The following is a 7,184-nucleotide window of genomic DNA, read 5'->3' on the forward strand; positions in this document are numbered from 1 at the left end:
GATATAAGCCTCGCAAAAGCGTGACCACGGCCGGCCGGCCGGCCGGCCGCTCATACTCAGAAATTTCCGTTAATCTAAGGAAAGACTACGCTCGCTTCGCTCGCTCCGTAAATACCTTCTAGTGGATGGAAAGAGCAATTACAAGGCCCTATGAGCAATTAGCATAGCTTCCCTCAAGTAACTTCTGCCACTGATGAATTACACTTACTTGTACTTGTTGGGTTAGGGCGCATAGCCTCGTTGGGCTCAAGCGTCCGTAGTTGTTGTCATCAGTGCGCCATTCTTGTCTCGATCGAGTAGATGTTGCAATCGGTTGCAGCCAGATGGTGCAGAGGGAAACTAAGCAGATGAAGGAAAATGATAGGTTTAGCATGGGATGGCATGGGGATGTATGCGCGGGCTTCGGATATGTCCAGGCAGGAAATGTCCGGTGAAGTATATTAGTAACGGTTAGTTTCTAACATATAACTGATTAAAAACTTAAAAATAGAAACAAAAAGGATGGTTTCTGGTTATGAGTCATTCAATCATAACGCTCTTGACCTCGCATCTGTCCAGCGAGCCATTCAGTTCAAAAGGATCTTCAGGCACGAGTCTGCTCTTGGTACCTCACTCAGTTATCAACTTGCGTTGGAGGGTTCATGTCTCATGATCATACCGATCATAACGAGCCTCAACTTCGGAACTATGCGACTACTTCTACAAAAGAAGGGACCAGATGGTACAAAAAAGATTAACGGAGGTATACATCCAAGAGAAATATAGAAAAAGAAACTACAGTAGCAAACCAGTACAGGCTGCTCTTCATTCATCCACTAACTGCATCCATCTCTCACACCGATGCATCTCCACTCCCGCATCCTTCTCATTCAACATTCAATCTCCATTCATCCAATCATTTCCACACAATGCACGACTGTTACACACATGAGGACGTCCACAGAGCAGTCGCAGCACATAACACAAAACACCAGAGAGACGATAAAGTAAACAATCAACACAAATTACAAAAGCAGGAGATCGCATCAAAGTGCCAGATCGACGGCCATGCCCTCCGCATCAGTCGCGACGGGGTTCGCCAATCGGCAGGTAGACTAACATAATCCAATAATTGCACATGATAGCTTCAAACACAAATAATCACAGCTAGTTCATCGCAGATCATCGCAGTCACAGCTTTTTGAAGAGATTGGTAGCACGTAGGAACCTGAAAACCTCGTCAGTGATGTCCGGGTGTTGATCACCCAGAAGAGTTTTCAGGGTAAGTGGTACATCCAATTGAAGGCACTTCTGAACAATCGATTGTCGGTGAGTAGCATACACTGGGCACTCCACAAGTATATGTTTAACTGACTGGGGACACAAACATCGGTTACATTCAGGCCTGGGGTCTCTATCTATTATATGTCCGTGAGTGAATCGTGTATGTCCTATTCGCATGCGACATAACAAGATTTCCTCCCTGCGACTGGCGCGTTTACAAGATGACCATGATCCAACTTCATCCTTTATCAACTTCAAGTTGGTGTTTGAGTTATACTGCTGCCAGCACTGATTGAACAGGCGACGGACAGACAACCCAATATCGGGATAGTGCTCTTTGGGACCCATTTCAAGGACTACTATTTGATCCAGCGAGATAGCCTCCCTGGCCTGACGGTCAGCTAGCTCGTTCCCAGTGATGCTGCAGTGTCCAGGGATCCACAAAATAACAAGTTCGCGATCAGACAAAGTAATCAATCGATGACAGGTCTCTAAAATCTTCATGATAGTAGGATGGGAAGTGACCGGCCCACGAAGAGCAGTCAGCACGGACAGGGAGTCCGTGCAAATGACACATCTCATGATACCACTTTCCTCCACAAATAACAGTGCCCGTAGTATAGCGAATGCTTCCGCCGTAAATACAGAGCAGTTATTTGGCAGCTTAAACCTTTCACGTCGGTTTCCAAGTACATACGCACATCCAACACCATCATGGTTCTTTGATCCATCAGTAAAGCAGAAAGAGAACGTTGCATATCTCTCTCTGAGGTCATTAAACTGACATTGCACTTCAATATCAGATAAGTTTGCTTTTCTCTCATTTGTTAGTCGAATCAGATCACATTTCTGCAAGTGCCAAGGCGGGATGGTACCAGATAAGGACGTCAATTCGTTCGGCATATCAAAGTTTGTCTCAGCGCATATAGCCGAGAGCCTCTCATACACAGGGAAGCCTGCGATTCGCTTCAAATAATCACTATCAATGGCAGGCAGCGATGCACCGCGTGATATCAATTCAAGACATGGATGGTTGGGGTCACTCTTCACTCTCAAGCAGTACCGTAAGGTCAAATCGCACCGTCTTAATCTCAGAGGGGGTACGTCTGCTTCCACCATCAGAGGTAGTATGGGGGAGGTTCTAAGCGCGCCCGTAGCAATCCTCACGCATGCATTCTGGATGCTATCAAGCGACTCAACTGTTTTGTTTCGTGGACCATCCAGTATCTGGCATGCATAATCAAGTATTGGCCGTATCATTGATTTGTAAATTCGCAAAAGTATCGTTCTATCCGCTCCACAGTTCCCTCCGGCCAAACATCTTAGGATTGATATACGTTTAGTTGCCTTTCCCTTCACATATTTAATATGTTTGCTCAAATTCAGTCTCGTGTCGAGCAAAACCCCGAGAAACTTGACCTCCTCGGAGTAGCTCAAGTGCTCGTTGTAAAGTCTCAATCGGGGCACAGTGGCTAATTCCCTTGCTTTCATATATCGTCTGAATATAATGGCATTGCATTTGTGCGGTGAAAAAACAAAGCCCCATCTGTCAGCCCATGAACTAACATGGTCGAGAGCTAACTGCATTCGGTCAACTAATTGTGCAATTCTCCTTCCTTGCACCCACATGGTACAATCGTCAGCGTACAGCGCACATGTTGGGTTTCCGGGGACTCCATCAAATATGTCGTTTATCATGATGTTAAACAACACCGGAGAAATTACACCACCCTGTACCAAGCCATTGTCCTGTTCAAATGTATCGGAGAGGCAGCCATTTCTGACTTGAAAGGTTCGGTTATCAAGGTAGGATCGAATGAAGTGCATCATTCGCCCTCTGAAACCAAGTGCGTGCATCTTGGTCAGCAGGGCCGCCGTCGAAATAAGATTATACGCATTCTTAAAATCCAAGAATACAGCTAAAGTATACCGGTTGTAAAAGAAGCCCTGTCTAACATTGGACTCCAGTCGTAGTAAATGATCAGCTGTGCTCCGTCCCTTCCGAAATCCGCATTGAATGGCTGAAAGCATTCCTCCGTTTTCAATAAACCACGCCAGCCGTCTGGTAACCATTCGTTCCATGACCTTACTGAAGCATGATGTAAGCTGTATAGGTCGGTAAGATTCGGGTTGGTGACTTGGCTTCCCGGGTTTAAGGATCGGCACCATAATGGAATGTTTCCAAGTGTCGGGAAGACGCTCTGAAAGCCAAATGTAATTAATCAGCTTTAGGATCTGTGTCAATTGCTCATCATTAAGTTGCTTAAAAAACATGTAGTGAATCTTATCAGGCCCAACAGAGGTATTTCCACAATGGGAAACTGACCATCTCAATTCATCAATAGTAAACATGTCATTGTAGCACTCGTCGTTGTCGCTCGCAAACGATGGAAGCTGTTCGAGCAAAACACTCTCTCTTTCCCTAAAGGCAGCTCTATAATTAATGGACGCCGACATCCCCGAGAAGAAATTCCCGAGCACGTCAGCGACTTCTTTGGGATCGTCTGTCATATTGCCATTGATGCATAATACGGGCAATGGCCGCTGGTAGCGCTCCTTCTTTGTAAAACGCCGTATTATGTCCCATAGTTGTCGCATAGGGGTGGTATGTTTGAACATATGTAGCAGTTTCTCCCAAGAGTCCCGTTTTGCCTGTCTAATAATTCGCCTTGCTCTTGCTTTAGCAGCTTTATATTCCATGAGGTGTAAAGTTTGGTGGCTACGACGAAACCGGTTGAGTGCTCGTCGCCGACTACGAATCGCCTCTTTACATTCCTCAGTCCACCATGGACAAGTGTACTTTGAGTTGTTCCGTTTCATAGGTACGCTATCCTCCGCAGCCCTCAGTAAGGCTTCGGTCATAGCTGTGCAGTTTTCCATTCCTATTCCTTCACAAAATCGTAAGTCGCACTTCTCAGTAAATTCAGACCAGTTGGCCTTATTAGTATTCCATCCCGTGAAATCTGTGTTCCGACAGGTGTCAGTTCCAGGCAGATCAAATGTTATGTATATTGGGCAATGATCACTGGAATATAGATCAGAGTCGGTACACCATTGCAAGTACTGACCTATATTACCCGTGCTCAATGTTAAATCAATATGGGACCATAGTCCAGAGTATTCATCGAGCCGTGTCGGGCTGCCATCGTTAAGAATATTCAGTGCGTGTTGACGAATAACTCGTTCCCATATGACTCCTCTCTGGTCACAACGATCTGCGCCCCACATGTAATGTCGGCTGTTAGCGTCTGTACATATAATAAAAGGTTGTGGCAGCTGGCTCACCAGACCACTGAGAACCTGCTGCGAAAGACGCTCGTTCGGCGGAAGGTACAACGAACAAATACACAGCCGACATCTGCCAGTTGGGACCGATATTGCAACAGCTTGTAGACAAGTATTCAGATTTATCTGACAATGGGGATGTTTATTATTAACATAAATACTGACTCCTCCCTGTCTCCTGTCCGTATTGGGAAATGCGTTATAAAGAGTGTAATTATTAAGGCGGAAGTCATAAGGATCATTAGGGAGAAAATGTGACTCTTGGATGCAAATCACATCTTTGCCTTTTTCCAGTAGCACAGGTTTAATCTCCGGCCATTTTCCAATCATTCCACGAGCATTCCATTGCATGATGGTAAAACTCCTCACACTATTAACCATAACGCTGTTTCTAACTAACTATTCGACGGAAAAGTACCCAGCACGGTCAAGGTCACCTTTGCGCTCGTTCTCGGCTCTGAGGTCGGGCTCACGCCGCGCCCCAGGACCGGGCCCACGCCTAGCCCCGGGGCCGGCCCGCCGACCTCGCGATAACATCGGGTCACGTGACCTGCCCCACTGCCCCGGGCGCCGGTCGAACCATCCCGGCTCCGACAGAACACGCCCGTTTCATCAGCCCCGCCGCCAAACCGACCCAAAAAAGGATCGCCTGGCAGACTGACGACGACCACCACAAAATCAAATATAACACATGAGATACTGAAACCAGACACCAGATGCAAATCAGGATAAGGAAATAAATAATACATAATCTGGGTACCGACTAAAACCTGCGACAAACGCAGGCAACTGTAATCACTGGAAATAATTGTTCGATATTTGCCAGAAAAAACCACAAACACAGAAATGATGCTTTTGCTGGGTATTGTCTAAGAGTTGGGGGGATGGGAATTGTTTTGCCAACACTGTTTGGACGAAGGAAGTCGCGAAGCACTGTGGGCCCGCTGCATTGGTTTGAGCCGACCACGTTCACCTCGCCCTGGGGCTCGAGTGAATCGAGTCAGCTCGGGGGACGGCGAAATCTCGTCATCCCCAGTCAGTGCTGGAAGGACAGGCATGTTGCCTCCCTTCTTTCCCTTGCCCTTCCTCACAGTTTGCCACTTCCCAATCTCCTTGTCAAAGCCAGTCACTGGTCTTTCATCTGAGTCGACATCACCATGTTTTTGAACCTCCATAGAATCACTCTCTGTCTCTATGCATGAAATCTCACCACTACTCTCTACACCCTGTGCACCGCTGTCAGTGATGCAGGCAGGCTCTGTCTCCTTGTCTGTGCCTTTGGGATCCAATTGTTTGCCCACAACCTGCTTGAGCAAACCCACCAGCTCTGTCACTGCATCTTCAAGCTTACCCACCCTGGTTTTCAGTTCCTCCTCCTGTGGGGATGAGCTCTGTGGTACCTTAAGGACCTCAGAATATGATTTTGGACTCTGTTTCTGTGCTTGTTCCTCAAATTTTTTCCTCGCCTCCCCAAAGGAAATGTCTTGTTCTACTTTCATTCTACATATTGCCCTCTCTTTGACCCATATCTCACACCTCCTATCCTGACAGGAGTGGCCACTCTTGCCACAGTTGATGCACTTTGGAGTGCACTCTCCCTCATGACTCGGTTCCCCACAGACAAGACACACACGATCATCCTTGCATGTCGTTTCAGAATGGCCAAATTTACCACATTTGTAACACATCATTGGATTTGGGATGTACTGGTCAACTTTGTAAGTGACATAGTCCAAAGAAATCCTAGAAGGGCAGGTGGGGGTATCAAAAGTTAGAAGGAGTGTTGCTGTCCTTTCAGTGCGCCCATTGACCTTCCTTGTGAACCTTTTGACCTTTGTGACACCAAACTCTTTCAACCACCCAGCTACTTCCTCCTCAGACAGTTCCATCAGGTCGTGGGCCCGCACGATACCCCGGGAGGTGTTGAGCCGTTCATCCCTGATCACCTGACACTCCTCACCTGCAAACATTTGAACTTTCAGAAGCTTGGAAGTCTGAGACTCATTTTTTGTCCTCATCAGCAGCCCACCATCAGCCAAGAGGCTAGCTTTAGCCAACCTATCATCAGGTCCCAGTATCCCTCTGATTCCGAGCTGAACCCAAGGCCATCCCTTTGATTTAAATGAAACATCAGATAACAACTTTACCTTCAAGAAAGACCCTGTGTTGTTGGACTCTCCTCCGTCAAAGAAAAACTCGTCAGGTCGCACCCGCTTTACGGGCCGCCTCCGATCCATCACTGCATCACCTCTTACTTCAAAGAAAGAACTTGCCTTGCAAACAAAACAGAAAATAGAAACCAATGAACCCAAACTCCAACACCCTCAGTAACGCGCGAGAGATCGCAGCTAAACTCGAGCTCCTCCTCCGCCGACGTCTCGCACACGAATCAAGGCCCCATATACCGGTGTTCACGGGCACCGCACACTGCTGCGTGCGGTGTGTGCGGTACGTCCAGCAGGCGTGGGGGTAGGGGATGGGTAGGCGGCTCTGACGTCACGGCTGCGTGCGGTGGACGGTCCGCTGTGGCCAGTCCCGACCGGCCACAGCGGTCGCTGTGTGCGGTGACGCAAGGCTGACGTAGGGACGCAGTGGGCGGAGCTTGGAGGCTGTGTGCGGTCCGATCGCACACAGGG

General features: G+C 47.7%; 1 long non-coding RNA gene across 1 annotated transcript; it reads right to left on the bottom strand.

Moving 5' to 3' along the window:
• Nucleotides 1–206: 206 nt before the first annotated feature.
• LOC122385936 lies at nucleotides 207–6,938 on the bottom strand. Its single transcript, XR_006257307.1, has 2 exons — nucleotides 6,696–6,938; nucleotides 207–699 (listed from the first exon to the last, which is right to left on the bottom strand). It is a non-coding gene; the product is annotated as an uncharacterized LOC122385936 (long non-coding RNA).
• Between the last annotated feature and the right edge of the window lie 246 nt (nucleotides 6,939–7,184).

Source organism: Amphibalanus amphitrite, unplaced genomic scaffold, assembly GCF_019059575.1.
Source record: "Amphibalanus amphitrite isolate SeventyFive unplaced genomic scaffold, NRLGWU_Aamphi_draft 000001F_arrow, whole genome shotgun sequence".
Taxonomy (NCBI): Eukaryota; Metazoa; Arthropoda; class Thecostraca; order Balanomorpha; family Balanidae; genus Amphibalanus; species Amphibalanus amphitrite.